General features: G+C 46.1%; 12 non-coding genes across 12 annotated transcripts; all 12 read left to right on the forward strand.

Annotated features, from left to right (window-relative positions):
- Positions 1 to 241: 241 nt before the first annotated feature.
- Positions 242 to 438, forward strand: LOC143783580 (U2 spliceosomal RNA). Its single transcript, XR_013217284.1, has one exon. It is a non-coding gene; the product is annotated as a U2 spliceosomal RNA (small nuclear RNA).
- Positions 439 to 1611: 1173 nt separating this feature from the next.
- On the forward strand, positions 1612 to 1808 carry LOC143783581 (U2 spliceosomal RNA). Its single transcript, XR_013217285.1, has one exon. It is a non-coding gene; the product is annotated as a U2 spliceosomal RNA (small nuclear RNA).
- Positions 1809 to 2981: 1173 nt separating this feature from the next.
- Positions 2982 to 3169, forward strand: LOC143783548 (U2 spliceosomal RNA). The gene has a single exon (XR_013217252.1). It is a non-coding gene; the product is annotated as a U2 spliceosomal RNA (small nuclear RNA).
- A 1173-nt stretch (positions 3170 to 4342) lies between these two features.
- Positions 4343 to 4539, forward strand: LOC143783582 (U2 spliceosomal RNA). The gene has a single exon (XR_013217286.1). It is a non-coding gene; the product is annotated as a U2 spliceosomal RNA (small nuclear RNA).
- A 1173-nt stretch (positions 4540 to 5712) lies between these two features.
- Positions 5713 to 5906, forward strand: LOC143783558 (U2 spliceosomal RNA). The gene has a single exon (XR_013217262.1). It is a non-coding gene; the product is annotated as a U2 spliceosomal RNA (small nuclear RNA).
- A 1173-nt stretch (positions 5907 to 7079) lies between these two features.
- Positions 7080 to 7270, forward strand: LOC143783549 (U2 spliceosomal RNA). Its single transcript, XR_013217253.1, has one exon. It is a non-coding gene; the product is annotated as a U2 spliceosomal RNA (small nuclear RNA).
- A 1173-nt stretch (positions 7271 to 8443) lies between these two features.
- LOC143783583 (U2 spliceosomal RNA) lies at positions 8444 to 8640 on the forward strand. Its single transcript, XR_013217287.1, has one exon. It is a non-coding gene; the product is annotated as a U2 spliceosomal RNA (small nuclear RNA).
- Positions 8641 to 9813: 1173 nt separating this feature from the next.
- LOC143783595 (U2 spliceosomal RNA) lies at positions 9814 to 10013 on the forward strand. The gene has a single exon (XR_013217299.1). It is a non-coding gene; the product is annotated as a U2 spliceosomal RNA (small nuclear RNA).
- Positions 10014 to 11186: 1173 nt separating this feature from the next.
- On the forward strand, positions 11187 to 11383 carry LOC143783576 (U2 spliceosomal RNA). Its single transcript, XR_013217280.1, has one exon. It is a non-coding gene; the product is annotated as a U2 spliceosomal RNA (small nuclear RNA).
- A 1173-nt stretch (positions 11384 to 12556) lies between these two features.
- LOC143783559 (U2 spliceosomal RNA) lies at positions 12557 to 12750 on the forward strand. Its single transcript, XR_013217263.1, has one exon. It is a non-coding gene; the product is annotated as a U2 spliceosomal RNA (small nuclear RNA).
- Positions 12751 to 13923: 1173 nt separating this feature from the next.
- LOC143783585 (U2 spliceosomal RNA) lies at positions 13924 to 14120 on the forward strand. Its single transcript, XR_013217289.1, has one exon. It is a non-coding gene; the product is annotated as a U2 spliceosomal RNA (small nuclear RNA).
- Positions 14121 to 15293: 1173 nt separating this feature from the next.
- Positions 15294 to 15490, forward strand: LOC143783586 (U2 spliceosomal RNA). The gene has a single exon (XR_013217290.1). It is a non-coding gene; the product is annotated as a U2 spliceosomal RNA (small nuclear RNA).
- Positions 15491 to 16482: the final 992 nt, after the last annotated feature.

Raw genomic sequence — 16482 nt, forward strand, 5'->3', positions numbered from 1 at the left:
ACAAACAGCAGAACTGTCATTGTGAAGGCGTCCGGTATTCTAAAATGTCCTCCTCAGGGCAATCTTTTGCTCCATCTCCCCAAAGGGTACCAGTGTTAGGCCTTGGTGCGGCACAAGGGCAAAACGCTTTCTGGTTATTGCCTCTCGGCCTTTTGGCTAGGATCAAGGAGCAGCGTTAGGCCTTGGTGTGGTGAAAGTGCTAAACCATATCTGGTTATTGCTGCTCGGTCTTTCGGCTGAAATCGTCGTCGTCGTCGTCGCTGCCACTCAAGATCAAGTGTAGCACCTGTTCTTATCAGTTTAATATCTGATACGTCTCCTATTTGGGGACCTTATATTAAATGGATTTTTAGAACAGGGAGATGGAAAAAGAGCTTGCTCTGTCCACTCCACGCATTGAGCGGTTATTGCGGTATCTCCGGGAACAGTGCACTCCTTCTCTGATCCGGCTTCCAAATGCAGATTGAATTGAAATCAGCACAAGTTGTGCTATAACCCATTATGTGAATTCTTTTCAGGGTCAAAGTTGCACATTTCAGATGCCAAATGCATTTTGCTTGATTTAACTTGACCAATTGCAACATTTTCTGTGCGCATTGTTTGCCTCTAGGCATGTCAAGCATTGTATTGCGTTCAATCTGAAATCTATCAATCAATCAATCTCTCTTTACTGGTTGCAACCGGCGTGTGAAGATGTGGACATGTATTTGGCCTTTGTTACAGTGTTGCAAATAGACCAGCTACAAAGTTAGGCCCCTTGCTATCAGTACTTAGTGCTTTCATTTAAGTAGCCCATGAGTAGTTCTGCCATACATACCACATTTGTGACAGCATGATTTCTTTTGGAAAACGTTGTCTCCCTCTTGTGTGGAACACTGACTTTTAAATGTTGGTGCATAGGTATTTAAAAAAAGTTAAAATTGTGTCTGTGCTGATCATGAATATGCTGCCTATCTACACCTGTGTGAGTATTCTAATGCTTTCTAGCAACCAGGTGCGCTGCCTGCATTAGATAGAATCTGCGCGCGGAACCCTCACATGTCACAATGGGCCCTTGGCCATGGTCTGGAATCCTCACGTGTCACAATGGGCTGGAACACTCATGTGTCACAATGGGCCCTTGGCCTATAAAAGGCAGTGCGGTGGCAGTCCTCTTCAGTCTGCTGCTGGACCAGCGGTGGGCAGCATGGTGATATGTAGGCAGCATGGTCTATACCCCGCCTCAGGGAAGACAGCTGCTCGCTTGTTTGTTTTTTGATTTTCCCTCTCGCACACCACCTCCTGGCACTGAGTAGTGCACATTGGAACAAAGGGGGAGGGTTACAATAGGTGGGGTTATGCAGATTAAAAACAAGTGGCTCACAGCTTGAACAAACAGCAGAACTGTCATTGTGAAGGCGTCCGGTATTCTAAAATGTCCTCCTCAGGGCAATCTTTTGCTCCATCTCCCCAAAGGGTACCAGTGTTAGGCCTTGGTGCGGCACAAGGGCAAAACGCTTTCTGGTTATTGCCTCTCGGCCTTTTGGCTAGGATCAAGGAGCAGCGTTAGGCCTTGGTGTGGTGAAAGTGCTAAACCATATCTGGTTATTGCTGCTCGGTCTTTCGGCTGAAATCGTCGTCGTCGTCGTCGCTGCCACTCAAGATCAAGTGTAGCACCTGTTCTTATCAGTTTAATATCTGATACGTCTCCTATTTGGGGACCTTATATTAAATGGATTTTTAGAACAGGGAGATGGAAAAAGAGCTTGCTCTGTCCACTCCACGCATTGAGCGGTTATTGCGGTATCTCCGGGAACAGTGCACTCCTTCTCTGATCCGGCTTCCAAATGCAGATTGAATTGAAATCAGCACAAGTTGTGCTATAACCCATTATGTGAATTCTTTTCAGGGTCAAAGTTGCACATTTCAGATGCCAAATGCATTTTGCTTGATTTAACTTGACCAATTGCAACATTTTCTGTGCGCATTGTTTGCCTCTAGGCATGTCAAGCATTGTATTGCGTTCAATCTGAAATCTATCAATCAATCAATCTCTCTTTACTGGTTGCAACCGGCGTGTGAAGATGTGGACATGTATTTGGCCTTTGTTACAGTGTTGCAAATAGACCAGCTACAAAGTTAGGCCCCTTGCTATCAGTACTTAGTGCTTTCATTTAAGTAGCCCATGAGTAGTTCTGCCATACATACCACATTTGTGACAGCATGATTTCTTTTGGAAAACGTTGTCTCCCTCTTGTGTGGAACACTGACTTTTAAATGTTGGTGCATAGGTATTTAAAAAAAGTTAAAATTGTGTCTGTGCTGATCATGAATATGCTGCCTATCTACACCTGTGTGAGTATTCTAATGCTTTCTAGCAACCAGGTGCGCTGCCTGCATTAGATAGAATCTGCGCGCGGAACCCTCACATGTCACAATGGGCCCTTGGCCATGGTCTGGAACCCTCACGTGTCACAATGGGCTGGAACACTCATGTGTCACAATGGGCCCTTGGCCTATAAAAGGCAGTGCGGTGGCAGTCCTCTTCAGTCTGCTGCTGGACCAGCGGTGGGCAGCATGGTGATATGTAGGCAGCAGGGTCTATACCCCGCCTCAGGGAAGACAGCTGCTCGCTTGTTTGTTTTTTGATTTTCCCTCTCGCACACCACCTCCTGGCACTGAGTAGTGCACATTGGAACAAAGGGGGAGGGTTACAATAGGTGGGGTTATGCAGATTAAAAACAAGTGGCTCACAGCTTGAACAAACAGCAGAACTGTCATTGTGAAGGCGTCCGGTATTCTAAAATGTCCTCCTCAGGGCAATCTTTTGCTCCATCTCCCCAAAGGGTACCAGTGTTAGGCCTTGGTGCGGCACAAGGGCAAAACGCTTTCTGGTTATTGCCTCTCGGCCTTTTGGCTAGGATCAAGGAGCAGCGTTAGGCCTTGGTGTGGTGAAAGTGCTAAACCATATCTGGTTATTGCTGCTCGGCCTTTCGGCTGAAATCGTCGTCGCCGCCACTCAAGATCAAGTGTAGCACCTGTTCTTATCAGTTTAATATCTGATACGTCTCCTATTTGGGGACCTTATATTAAATGGATTTTTAGAACAGGGAGATGGAAAAAGAGCTTGCTCTGTCCACTCCACGCATTGAGCGGTTATTGCGGTATCTCCGGGAACAGTGCACTCCTTCTCTGATCCGGCTTCCAAATGCAGATTGAATTGAAATCAGCACAAGTTGTGCTATAACCCATTATGTGAATTCTTTTCAGGGTCAAAGTTGCACATTTCAGATGCCAAATGCATTTTGCTTGATTTAACTTGACCAATTGCAACATTTTCTGTGCGCATTGTTTGCCTCTAGGCATGTCAAGCATTGTATTGCGTTCAATCTGAAATCTATCAATCAATCAATCTCTCTTTACTGGTTGCAACCGGCGTGTGAAGATGTGGACATGTATTTGGCCTTTGTTACAGTGTTGCAAATAGACCAGCTACAAAGTTAGGCCCCTTGCTATCAGTACTTAGTGCTTTCATTTAAGTAGCCCATGAGTAGTTCTGCCATACATACCACATTTGTGACAGCATGATTTCTTTTGGAAAACGTTGTCTCCCTCTTGTGTGGAACACTGACTTTTAAATGTTGGTGCATAGGTATTTAAAAAAAGTTAAAATTGTGTCTGTGCTGATCATGAATATGCTGCCTATCTACACCTGTGTGAGTATTCTAATGCTTTCTAGCAACCAGGTGCGCTGCCTGCATTAGATAGAATCTGCGCGCGGAACCCTCACATGTCACAATGGGCCCTTGGCCATGGTCTGGAACCCTCACGTGTCACAATGGGCTGGAACACTCATGTGTCACAATGGGCCCTTGGCCTATAAAAGGCAGTGCGGTGGCAGTCCTCTTCAGTCTGCTGCTGGACCAGCGGTGGGCAGCATGGTGATATGTAGGCAGCAGGGTCTATACCCCGCCTCAGGGAAGACAGCTGCTCGCTTGTTTGTTTTTTGATTTTCCCTCTCGCACACCACCTCCTGGCACTGAGTAGTGCACATTGGAACAAAGGGGGAGGGTTACAATAGGTGGGGTTATGCAGATTAAAAACAAGTGGCTCACAGCTTGAACAAACAGCAGAACTGTCATTGTGAAGGCGTCCGGTATTCTAAAATGTCCTCCTCAGGGCAATCTTTTGCTCCATCTCCCCAAAGGGTACCAGTGTTAGGCCTTGGTGCGGCACAAGGGCAAAACGCTTTCTGGTTATTGCCTCTCGGCCTTTTGGCTAGGATCAAGGAGCAGCGTTAGGCCTTGGTGTGGTGAAAGTGCTAAACCATATCTGGTTATTGCTGCTCGGTCTTTCGGCTGAAATCGTCGTCGTCGTCGTCGCTGCCACTCAAGATCAAGTGTAGCACCTGTTCTTATCAGTTTAATATCTGATACGTCTCCTATTTGGGGACCTTATATTAAATGGATTTTTAGAACAGGGAGATGGAAAAAGAGCTTGCTCTGTCCACTCCACGCATTGAGCGGTTATTGCGGTATCTCCGGGAACAGTGCACTCCTTCTCTGATCCGGCTTCCAAATGCAGATTGAATTGAAATCAGCACAAGTTGTGCTATAACCCATTATGTGAATTCTTTTCAGGGTCAAAGTTGCACATTTCAGATGCCAAATGCATTTTGCTTGATTTAACTTGACCAATTGCAACATTTTCTGTGCGCATTGTTTGCCTCTAGGCATGTCAAGCATTGTATTGCGTTCAATCTGAAATCTATCAATCAATCAATCTCTCTTTACTGGTTGCAACCGGCGTGTGAAGATGTGGACATGTATTTGGCCTTTGTTACAGTGTTGCAAATAGACCAGCTACAAAGTTAGGCCCCTTGCTATCAGTACTTAGTGCTTTCATTTAAGTAGCCCATGAGTAGTTCTGCCATACATACCACATTTGTGACAGCATGATTTCTTTTGGAAAACGTTGTCTCCCTCTTGTGTGGAACACTGACTTTTAAATGTTGGTGCATAGGTATTTAAAAAAAGTTAAAATTGTGTCTGTGCTGATCATGAATATGCTGCCTATCTACACCTGTGTGAGTATTCGAATGCTTTCTAGCAACCAGGTGCGCTGCCTGCATTAGATAGAATCTGCGCGCGGAACCCTCACATGTCACAATGGGCCCTTGGCCATGGTCTGGAACCCTCACGTGTCACAATGGGCTGGAACACTCATGTGTCACAATGGGCCCTTAGCCTATAAAAGGCAGTGCGGTGGCAGTCCTCTTCAGTCTGCTGCTGGACCAGCGGTGGGCAGCATGGTGATATGTAGGCAGCAGGGTCTATACCCCGCCTCAGGGAAGACAGCTGCTCGCTTGTTTGTTTTTTGATTTTCCCTCTCGCACACCACCTCCTGGCACTGAGTAGTGCACATTGGAACAAAGGGGGAGGGTTACAATAGGTGGGGTTATGCAGATTAAAAACAAGTGGCTCACAGCTTGAACAAACAGCAGAACTGTCATTGTGAAGGCGTCCGGTATTCTAAAATGTCCTCCTCAGGGCAATCTTTTGCTCCATCTCCCCAAAGGGTACCAGTGTTAGGCCTTGGTGCGGCACAAGGGCAAAACGCTTTCTGGTTATTGCCTCTCGGCCTTTTGGCTAGGATCAAGGAGCAGCGTTAGGCCTTGGTGTGGTGAAAGTGCTAAACCATATCTGGTTATTGCTGCTCGGCCTTTCGGCTGAAATCGTCGTCGTCGTCGCCGCCACTCAAGATCAAGTGTAGCACCTGTTCTTATCAGTTTAATATCTGATACGTCTCCTATTTGGGGACCTTATATTAAATGGATTTTTAGAACAGGGAGATGGAAAAAGAGCTTGCTCTGTCCACTCCACGCATTGAGCGGTTATTGCGGTATCTCCGGGAACAGTGCACTCCTTCTCTGATCCGGCTTCCAAATGCAGATTGAATTGAAATCAGCACAAGTTGTGCTATAACCCATTATGTGAATTCTTTTCAGGGTCAAAGTTGCACATTTCAGATGCCAAATGCATTTTGCTTGATTTAACTTGACCAATTGCAACATTTTCTGTGCGCATTGTTTGCCTCTAGGCATGTCAAGCATTGTATTGCGTTCAATCTGAAATCTATCAATCAATCAATCTCTCTTTACTGGTTGCAACCGGCGTGTGAAGATGTGGACATGTATTTGGCCTTTGTTACAGTGTTGCAAATAGACCAGCTACAAAGTTAGGCCCCTTGCTATCAGTACTTAGTGCTTTCATTTAAGTAGCCCATGAGTAGTTCTGCCATACATACCACATTTGTGACAGCATGATTTCTTTTGGAAAACGTTGTCTCCCTCTTGTGTGGAACACTGACTTTTAAATGTTGGTGCATAGGTATTTAAAAAAAGTTAAAATTGTGTCTGTGCTGATCATGAATATGCTGCCTATCTACACCTGTGTGAGTATTCTAATGCTTTCTAGCAACCAGGTGCGCTGCCTGCATTAGATAGAATCTGCGCGCGGAACCCTCACATGTCACAATGGGCCCTTGGCCATGGTCTGGAACCCTCACGTGTCACAATGGGCTGGAACACTCATGTGTCACAATGGGCCCTTGGCCTATAAAAGGCAGTGCGGTGGCAGTCCTCTTCAGTCTGCTGCTGGACCAGCGGTGGGCAGCATGGTGATATGTAGGCAGCAGGGTCTATACCCCGCCTCAGGGAAGACAGCTGCTCGCTTGTTTGTTTTTTGATTTTCCCTCTCGCACACCACCTCCTGGCACTGAGTAGTGCACATTGGAACAAAGGGGGAGGGTTACAATAGGTGGGGTTATGCAGATTAAAAACAAGTGGCTCACAGCTTGAACAAACAGCAGAACTGTCATTGTGAAGGCGTCCGGTATTCTAAAATGTCCTCCTCAGGGCAATCTTTTGCTCCATCTCCCCAAAGGGTACCAGTGTTAGGCCTTGGTGCGGCACAAGGGCAAAACGCTTTCTGGTTATTGCCTCTCGGCCTTTTGGCTAGGATCAAGGAGCAGCGTTAGGCCTTGGTGTGGTGAAAGTGCTAAACCATATCTGGTTATTGCTGCTCGGCCTTTCGGCTGAAATCGTCGTCATCGTCGCCACTCAAGATCAAGTGTAGCACCTGTTCTTATCAGTTTAATATCTGATACGTCTCCTATTTGGGGACCTTATATTAAATGGATTTTTAGAACAGGGAGATGGAAAAAGAGCTTGCTCTGTCCACTCCACGCATTGAGCGGTTATTGCGGTATCTCCGGGAACAGTGCACTCCTTCTCTGATCCGGCTTCCAAATGCAGATTGAATTGAAATCAGCACAAGTTGTGCTATAACCCATTATGTGAATTCTTTTCAGGGTCAAAGTTGCACATTTCAGATGCCAAATGCATTTTGCTTGATTTAACTTGACCAATTGCAACATTTTCTGTGCGCATTGTTTGCCTCTAGGCATGTCAAGCATTGTATTGCGTTCAATCTGAAATCTATCAATCAATCAATCTCTCTTTACTGGTTGCAACCGGCGTGTGAAGATGTGGACATGTATTTGGCCTTTGTTACAGTGTTGCAAATAGACCAGCTACAAAGTTAGGCCCCTTGCTATCAGTACTTAGTGCTTTCATTTAAGTAGCCCATGAGTAGTTCTGCCATACATACCACATTTGTGACAGCATGATTTCTTTTGGAAAACGTTGTCTCCCTCTTGTGTGGAACACTGACTTTTAAATGTTGGTGCATAGGTATTTAAAAAAAGTTAAAATTGTGTCTGTGCTGATCATGAATATGCTGCCTATCTACACCTGTGTGAGTATTCTAATGCTTTCTAGCAACCAGGTGCGCTGCCTGCATTAGATAGAATCTGCGCGCGGAACCCTCACATGTCACAATGGGCCCTTGGCCATGGTCTGGAACCCTCACGTGTCACAATGGGCTGGAACACTCATGTGTCACAATGGGCCCTTGGCCTATAAAAGGCAGTGCGGTGGCAGTCCTCTTCAGTCTGCTGCTGGACCAGCGGTGGGCAGCATGGTGATATGTAGGCAGCAGGGTCTATACCCCGCCTCAGGGAAGACAGCTGCTCGCTTGTTTGTTTTTTGATTTTCCCTCTCGCACACCACCTCCTGGCACTGAGTAGTGCACATTGGAACAAAGGGGGAGGGTTACAATAGGTGGGGTTATGCAGATTAAAAACAAGTGGCTCACAGCTTGAACAAACAGCAGAACTGTCATTGTGAAGGCGTCCGGTATTCTAAAATGTCCTCCTCAGGGCAATCTTTTGCTCCATCTCCCCAAAGGGTACCAGTGTTAGGCCTTGGTGCGGCACAAGGGCAAAACGCTTTCTGGTTATTGCCTCTCGGCCTTTTGGCTAGGATCAAGGAGCAGCGTTAGGCCTTGGTGTGGTGAAAGTGCTAAACCATATCTGGTTATTGCTGCTCGGTCTTTCGGCTGAAATCGTCGTCGTCGTCGTCGCTGCCACTCAAGATCAAGTGTAGCACCTGTTCTTATCAGTTTAATATCTGATACGTCTCCTATTTGGGGACCTTATATTAAATGGATTTTTAGAACAGGGAGATGGAAAAAGAGCTTGCTCTGTCCACTCCACGCATTGAGCGGTTATTGCGGTATCTCCGGGAACAGTGCACTCCTTCTCTGATCCGGCTTCCAAATGCAGATTGAATTGAAATCAGCACAAGTTGTGCTATAACCCATTATGTGAATTCTTTTCAGGGTCAAAGTTGCACATTTCAGATGCCAAATGCATTTTGCTTGATTTAACTTGACCAATTGCAACATTTTCTGTGCGCATTGTTTGCCTCTAGGCATGTCAAGCATTGTATTGCGTTCAATCTGAAATCTATCAATCAATCAATCTCTCTTTACTGGTTGCAACCGGCGTGTGAAGATGTGGACATGTATTTGGCCTTTGTTACAGTGTTGCAAATAGACCAGCTACAAAGTTAGGCCCCTTGCTATCAGTACTTAGTGCTTTCATTTAAGTAGCCCATGAGTAGTTCTGCCATACATACCACATTTGTGACAGCATGATTTCTTTTGGAAAACGTTGTCTCCCTCTTGTGTGGAACACTGACTTTTAAATGTTGGTGCATAGGTATTTAAAAAAAGTTAAAATTGTGTCTGTGCTGATCATGAATATGCTGCCTATCTACACCTGTGTGAGTATTCTAATGCTTTCTAGCAACCAGGTGCGCTGCCTGCATTAGATAGAATCTGCGCGCGGAACCCTCACATGTCACAATGGGCCCTTGGCCATGGTCTGGAACCCTCACGTGTCACAATGGGCTGGAACACTCATGTGTCACAATGAGCCCTTGGCCTATAAAAGGCAGTGCGGTGGCAGTCCTCTTCAGTCTGCTGCTGGACCAGCGGTGGGCAGCATGGTGATATGTAGGCAGCAGGGTCTATACCCCGCCTCAGGGAAGACAGCTGCTCGCTTGTTTGTTTTTTGATTTTCCCTCTCGCACACCACCTCCTGGCACTGAGTAGTGCACATTGGAACAAAGGGGGAGGGTTACAATAGGTGGGGTTATGCAGATTAAAAACAAGTGGCTCACAGCTTGAACAAACAGCAGAACTGTCATTGTGAAGGCGTCCGGTATTCTAAAATGTCCTCCTCAGGGCAATCTTTTGCTCCATCTCCCCAAAGGGTACCAGTGTTAGGCCTTGGTGCGGCACAAGGGCAAAACGCTTTCTGGTTATTGCCTCTCGGCCTTTTGGCTAGGATCAAGGAGCAGCGTTAGGCCTTGGTGTGGTGAAAGTGCTAAACCATATCTGGTTATTGCTGCTCGGCCTTTCGGCTGAAATCGTCGTCGTCGTCGTCGTCGCCGCCACTCAAGATCAAGTGTAGCACCTGTTCTTATCAGTTTAATATCTGATACGTCTCCTATTTGGGGACCTTATATTAAATGGATTTTTAGAACAGGGAGATGGAAAAAGAGCTTGCTCTGTCCACTCCACGCATTGAGCGGTTATTGCGGTATCTCCGGGAACAGTGCACTCCTTCTCTGATCCGGCTTCCAAATGCAGATTGAATTGAAATCAGCACAAGTTGTGCTATAACCCATTATGTGAATTCTTTTCAGGGTCAAAGTTGCACATTTCAGATGCCAAATGCATTTTGCTTGATTTAACTTGACCAATTGCAACATTTTCTGTGCGCATTGTTTGCCTCTAGGCATGTCAAGCATTGTATTGCGTTCAATCTGAAATCTATCAATCAATCAATCTCTCTTTACTGGTTGCAACCGGCGTGTGAAGATGTGGACATGTATTTGGCCTTTGTTACAGTGTTGCAAATAGACCAGCTACAAAGTTAGGCCCCTTGCTATCAGTACTTAGTGCTTTCATTTAAGTAGCCCATGAGTAGTTCTGCCATACATACCACATTTGTGACAGCATGATTTCTTTTGGAAAACGTTGTCTCCCTCTTGTGTGGAACACTGACTTTTAAATGTTGGTGCATAGGTATTTAAAAAAAGTTAAAATTGTGTCTGTGCTGATCATGAATATGCTGCCTATCTACACCTGTGTGAGTATTCTAATGCTTTCTAGCAACCAGGTGCGCTGCCTGCATTAGATAGAATCTGCGCGCGGAACCCTCACATGTCACAATGGGCCCTTGGCCATGGTCTGGAACCCTCACGTGTCACAATGGGCTGGAACACTCATGTGTCACAATGGGCCCTTGGCCTATAAAAGGCAGTGCGGTGGCAGTCCTCTTCAGTCTGCTGCTGGACCAGCGGTGGGCAGCATGGTGATATGTAGGCAGCAGGGTCTATACCCCGCCTCAGGGAAGACAGCTGCTCGCTTGTTTGTTTTTTGATTTTCCCTCTCGCACACCTCCTCCTGGCACTGAGTAGTGCACATTGGAACAAAGGGGGAGGGTTACAATAGGTGGGGTTATGCAGATTAAAAACAAGTGGCTCACAGCTTGAACAAACAGCAGAACTGTCATTGTGAAGGCGTCCGGTATTCTAAAATGTCCTCCTCAGGGCAATCTTTTGCTCCATCTCCCCAAAGGGTACCAGTGTTAGGCCTTGGTGCGGCACAAGGGCAAAACGCTTTCTGGTTATTGCCTCTTGGCCTTTTGGCTAGGATCAAGGAGCAGCATTAGGCCTTGGTGTGGTGAAAGTGCTAAACCATATCTGGTTATTGCTGCTCGGCCTTTCGGCTGAAATCGTCGTCGTCGTCGTCGCCGCCACTCAAGATCAAGTGTAGCACCTGTTCTTATCAGTTTAATATCTGATACGTCTCCTATTTGGGGACCTTATATTAAATGGATTTTTAGAACAGGGAGATGGAAAAAGAGCTTGCTCTGTCCACTCCACGCATTGAGCGGTTATTGCGGTATCTCCGGGAACAGTGCACTCCTTCTCTGATCCGGCTTCCAAATGCAGATTGAATTGAAATCAGCACAAGTTGTGCTATAACCCATTATGTGAATTCTTTTCAGGGTCAAAGTTGCACATTTCAGATGCCAAATGCATTTTGCTTGATTTAACTTGACCAATTGCAACATTTTCTGTGCGCATTGTTTGCCTCTAGGCATGTCAAGCATTGTATTGCGTTCAATCTGAAATCTATCAATCAATCAATCTCTCTTTACTGGTTGCAACCGGCGTGTGAAGATGTGGACATGTATTTGGCCTTTGTTACAGTGTTGCAAATAGACCAGCTACAAAGTTAGGCCCCTTGCTATCAGTACTTAGTGCTTTCATTTAAGTAGCCCATGAGTAGTTCTGCCATACATACCACATTTGTGACAGCATGATTTCTTTTGGAAAACGTTGTCTCCCTCTTGTGTGGAACACTGACTTTTAAATGTTGGTGCATAGGTATTTAAAAAAAGTTAAAATTGTGTCTGTGCTGATCATGAATATGCTGCCTATCTACACCTGTGTGAGTATTCTAATGCTTTCTAGCAACCAGGTGCGCTGCCTGCATTAGATAGAATCTGCGCGCGGAACCCTCACATGTCACAATGGGCCCTTGGCCATGGTCTGGAACCCTCACGTGTCACAATGGGCTGGAACACTCATGTGTCACAATGGGCCCTTGGCCTATAAAAGGCAGTGCGGTGGCAGTCCTCTTCAGTCTGCTGCTGGACCAGCGGTGGGCAGCATGGTGATATGTAGGCAGCAGGGTCTATACCCCGCCTCAGGGAAGACAGCTGCTCGCTTGTTTGTTTTTTGATTTTCCCTCTCGCACACCACCTCCTGGCACTGAGTAGTGCACATTGGAACAAAGGGGGAGGGTTACAATAGGTGGGGTTATGCAGATTAAAAACAAGTGGCTCACAGCTTGAACAAACAGCAGAACTGTCATTGTGAAGGCGTCCGGTATTCTAAAATGTCCTCCTCAGGGCAATCTTTTGCTCCATCTCCCCAAAGGGTACCAGTGTTAGGCCTTGGTGCGGCACAAGGGCAAAACGCTTTCTGGTTATTGCCTCTCGGCCTTTTGGCTAGGATCAAGGAGCAGCGTTAGGCCTTGGTGTGGTGAAAGTGCTAAACCATATCTGGTTATTGCTGCTCGGCCTTTCGGCTGAAATCGTCGTCGTCGTCGCCGCCACTCAAGATCAAGTGTAGCACCTGTTCTTATCAGTTTAATATCTGATACGTCTCCTATTTGGGGACCTTATATTAAATGGATTTTTAGAACAGGGAGATGGAAAAAGAGCTTGCTCTGTCCACTCCACGCATTGAGCGGTTATTGCGGTATCTCCGGGAACAGTGCACTCCTTCTCTGATCCGGCTTCCAAATGCAGATTGAATTGAAATCAGCACAAGTTGTGCTATAACCCATTATGTGAATTCTTTTCAGGGTCAAAGTTGCACATTTCAGATGCCAAATGCATTTTGCTTGATTTAACTTGACCAATTGCAACATTTTCTGTGCGCATTGTTTGCCTCTAGGCATGTCAAGCATTGTATTGCGTTCAATCTGAAATCTATCAATCAATCAATCTCTCTTTACTGGTTGCAACCGGCGTGTGAAGATGTGGACATGTATTTGGCCTTTGTTACAGTGTTGCAAATAGACCAGCTACAAAGTTAGGCCCCTTGCTATCAGTACTTAGTGCTTTCATTTAAGTAGCCCATGAGTAGTTCTGCCATACATACCACATTTGTGACAGCATGATTTCTTTTGGAAAACGTTGTCTCCCTCTTGTGTGGAACACTGACTTTTAAATGTTGGTGCATAGGTATTTAAAAAAAGTTAAAATTGTGTCTGTGCTGATCATGAATATGCTGCCTATCTACACCTGTGTGAGTATTCTAATGCTTTCTAGCAACCAGGTGCGCTGCCTGCATTAGATAGAATCTGCGCGCGGAACCCTCACATGTCACAATGGGCCCTTGGCCATGGTCTGGAACCCTCACGTGTCACAATGGGCTGGAACACTCATGTGTCACAATGGGCCCTTGGCCTATAAAAGGCAGTGCGGTGGCAGTCCTCTTCAGTCTGCTGCTGGACCAGCGGTGGGCAGCATGGTGATATGTAGGCAGCAGGGTCTATACCCCGCCTCAGGGAAGACAGCTGCTCGCTTGTTTGTTTTTTGATTTTCCCTCTCGCACACCACCTCCTGGCACTGAGTAGTGCACATTGGAACAAAGGGGGAGGGTTACAATAGGTGGGGTTATGCAGATTAAAAACAAGTGGCTCACAGCTTGAACAAACAGCAGAACTGTCATTGTGAAGGCGTCCGGTATTCTAAAATGTCCTCCTCAGGGCAATCTTTTGCTCCATCTCCCCAAAGGGTACCAGTGTTAGGCCTTGGTGCGGCACAAGGGCAAAACGCTTTCTGGTTATTGCCTCTCGGCCTTTTGGCTAGGATCAAGGAGCAGCGTTAGGCCTTGGTGTGGTGAAAGTGCTAAACCATATCTGGTTATTGCTGCTCGGTCTTTCGGCTGAAATCGTCGTCGTCGTCGTCGCTGCCACTCAAGATCAAGTGTAGCACCTGTTCTTATCAGTTTAATATCTGATACGTCTCCTATTTGGGGACCTTATATTAAATGGATTTTTAGAACAGGGAGATGGAAAAAGAGCTTGCTCTGTCCACTCCACGCATTGAGCGGTTATTGCGGTATCTCCGGGAACAGTGCACTCCTTCTCTGATCCGGCTTCCAAATGCAGATTGAATTGAAATCAGCACAAGTTGTGCTATAACCCATTATGTGAATTCTTTTCAGGGTCAAAGTTGCACATTTCAGATGCCAAATGCATTTTGCTTGATTTAACTTGACCAATTGCAACATTTTCTGTGCGCATTGTTTGCCTCTAGGCATGTCAAGCATTGTATTGCGTTCAATCTGAAATCTATCAATCAATCAATCTCTCTTTACTGGTTGCAACCGGCGTGTGAAGATGTGGACATGTATTTGGCCTTTGTTACAGTGTTGCAAATAGACCAGCTACAAAGTTAGGCCCCTTGCTATCAGTACTTAGTGCTTTCATTTAAGTAGCCCATGAGTAGTTCTGCCATACATACCACATTTGTGACAGCATGATTTCTTTTGGAAAACGTTGTCTCCCTCTTGTGTGGAACACTGACTTTTAAATGTTGGTGCATAGGTATTTAAAAAAAGTTAAAATTGTGTCTGTGCTGATCATGAATATGCTGCCTATCTACACCTGTGTGAGTATTCTAATGCTTTCTAGCAACCAGGTGCGCTGCCTGCATTAGATAGAATCTGCGCGCGGAACCCTCACATGTCACAATGGGCCCTTGGCCATGGTCTGGAACCCTCACGTGTCACAATGGGCTGGAACACTCATGTGTCACAATGGGCCCTTGGCCTATAAAAGGCAGTGCGGTGGCAGTCCTCTTCAGTCTGCTGCTGGACCAGCGGTGGGCAGCATGGTGATATGTAGGCAGCAGGGTCTATACCCCGCCTCAGGGAAGACAGCTGCTCGCTTGTTTGTTTTTTGATTTTCCCTCTCGCACACCACCTCCTGGCACTGAGTAGTGCACATTGGAACAAAGGGGGAGGGTTACAATAGGTGGGGTTATGCAGATTAAAAACAAGTGGCTCACAGCTTGAACAAACAGCAGAACTGTCATTGTGAAGGCGTCCGGTATTCTAAAATGTCCTCCTCAGGGCAATCTTTTGCTCCATCTCCCCAAAGGGTACCAGTGTTAGGCCTTGGTGCGGCACAAGGGCAAAACGCTTTCTGGTTATTGCCTCTCGGCCTTTTGGCTAGGATCAAGGAGCAGCGTTAGGCCTTGGTGTGGTGAAAGTGCTAAACCATATCTGGTTATTGCTGCTCGGTCTTTCGGCTGAAATCGTCGTCGTCGTCGTCGCTGCCACTCAAGATCAAGTGTAGCACCTGTTCTTATCAGTTTAATATCTGATACGTCTCCTATTTGGGGACCTTATATTAAATGGATTTTTAGAACAGGGAGATGGAAAAAGAGCTTGCTCTGTCCACTCCACGCATTGAGCGGTTATTGCGGTATCTCCGGGAACAGTGCACTCCTTCTCTGATCCGGCTTCCAAATGCAGATTGAATTGAAATCAGCACAAGTTGTGCTATAACCCATTATGTGAATTCTTTTCAGGGTCAAAGTTGCACATTTCAGATGCCAAATGCATTTTGCTTGATTTAACTTGACCAATTGCAACATTTTCTGTGCGCATTGTTTGCCTCTAGGCATGTCAAGCATTGTATTGCGTTCAATCTGAAATCTATCAATCAATCAATCTCTCTTTACTGGTTGCAACCGGCGTGTGAAGATGTGGACATGTATTTGGCCTTTGTTACAGTGTTGCAAATAGACCAGCTACAAAGTTAGGCCCCTTGCTATCAGTACTTAGTGCTTTCATTTAAGTAGCCCATGAGTAGTTCTGCCATACATACCACATTTGTGACAGCATGATTTCTTTTGGAAAACGTTGTCTCCCTCTTGTGTGGAACACTGACTTTTAAATGTTGGTGCATAGGTATTTAAAAAAAGTTAAAATTGTGTCTGTGCTGATCATGAATATGCTGCCTATCTACACCTGTGTGAGTATTCTAATGCTTTCTAGCAACCAGGTGCGCTGCCTGCATTAGATAGAATCTGCGCGCGGAACCCTCACATGTCACAATGGGCCCTTGGCCATGGTCTGGAACCCTCACGTGTCACAATGGGCTGGAACACTCATGTGTCACAATGGGCCCTTGGCCTATAAAAGGCAGTGCGGTGGCAGTCCTCTTCAGTCTGCTGCTGGACCAGCGGTGGGCAGCATGGTGATATGTAGGCAGCAGGGTCTATACCCCGCCTCAGGGAAGACAGCTGCTCGCTTGTTTGTTTTTTGATTTTCCCTCTCGCACACCACCTCCTGGCACTGAGTAGTGCACATTGGAACAAAGGGGGAGGGTTACAATAGGTGGGGTTATGCAGATTAAAAACAAGTGGCTCACAGCTTGAACAAACAGCAGAACTGTCATTGTGAAGGCGTCCGGTATTCTAAAATGTCCTCCTCAGGGC

Source organism: Ranitomeya variabilis, chromosome 6 (genome assembly GCF_051348905.1).
Source record: "Ranitomeya variabilis isolate aRanVar5 chromosome 6, aRanVar5.hap1, whole genome shotgun sequence".
NCBI lineage: Eukaryota > Metazoa > Chordata > Amphibia > Anura > Dendrobatidae > Ranitomeya > Ranitomeya variabilis.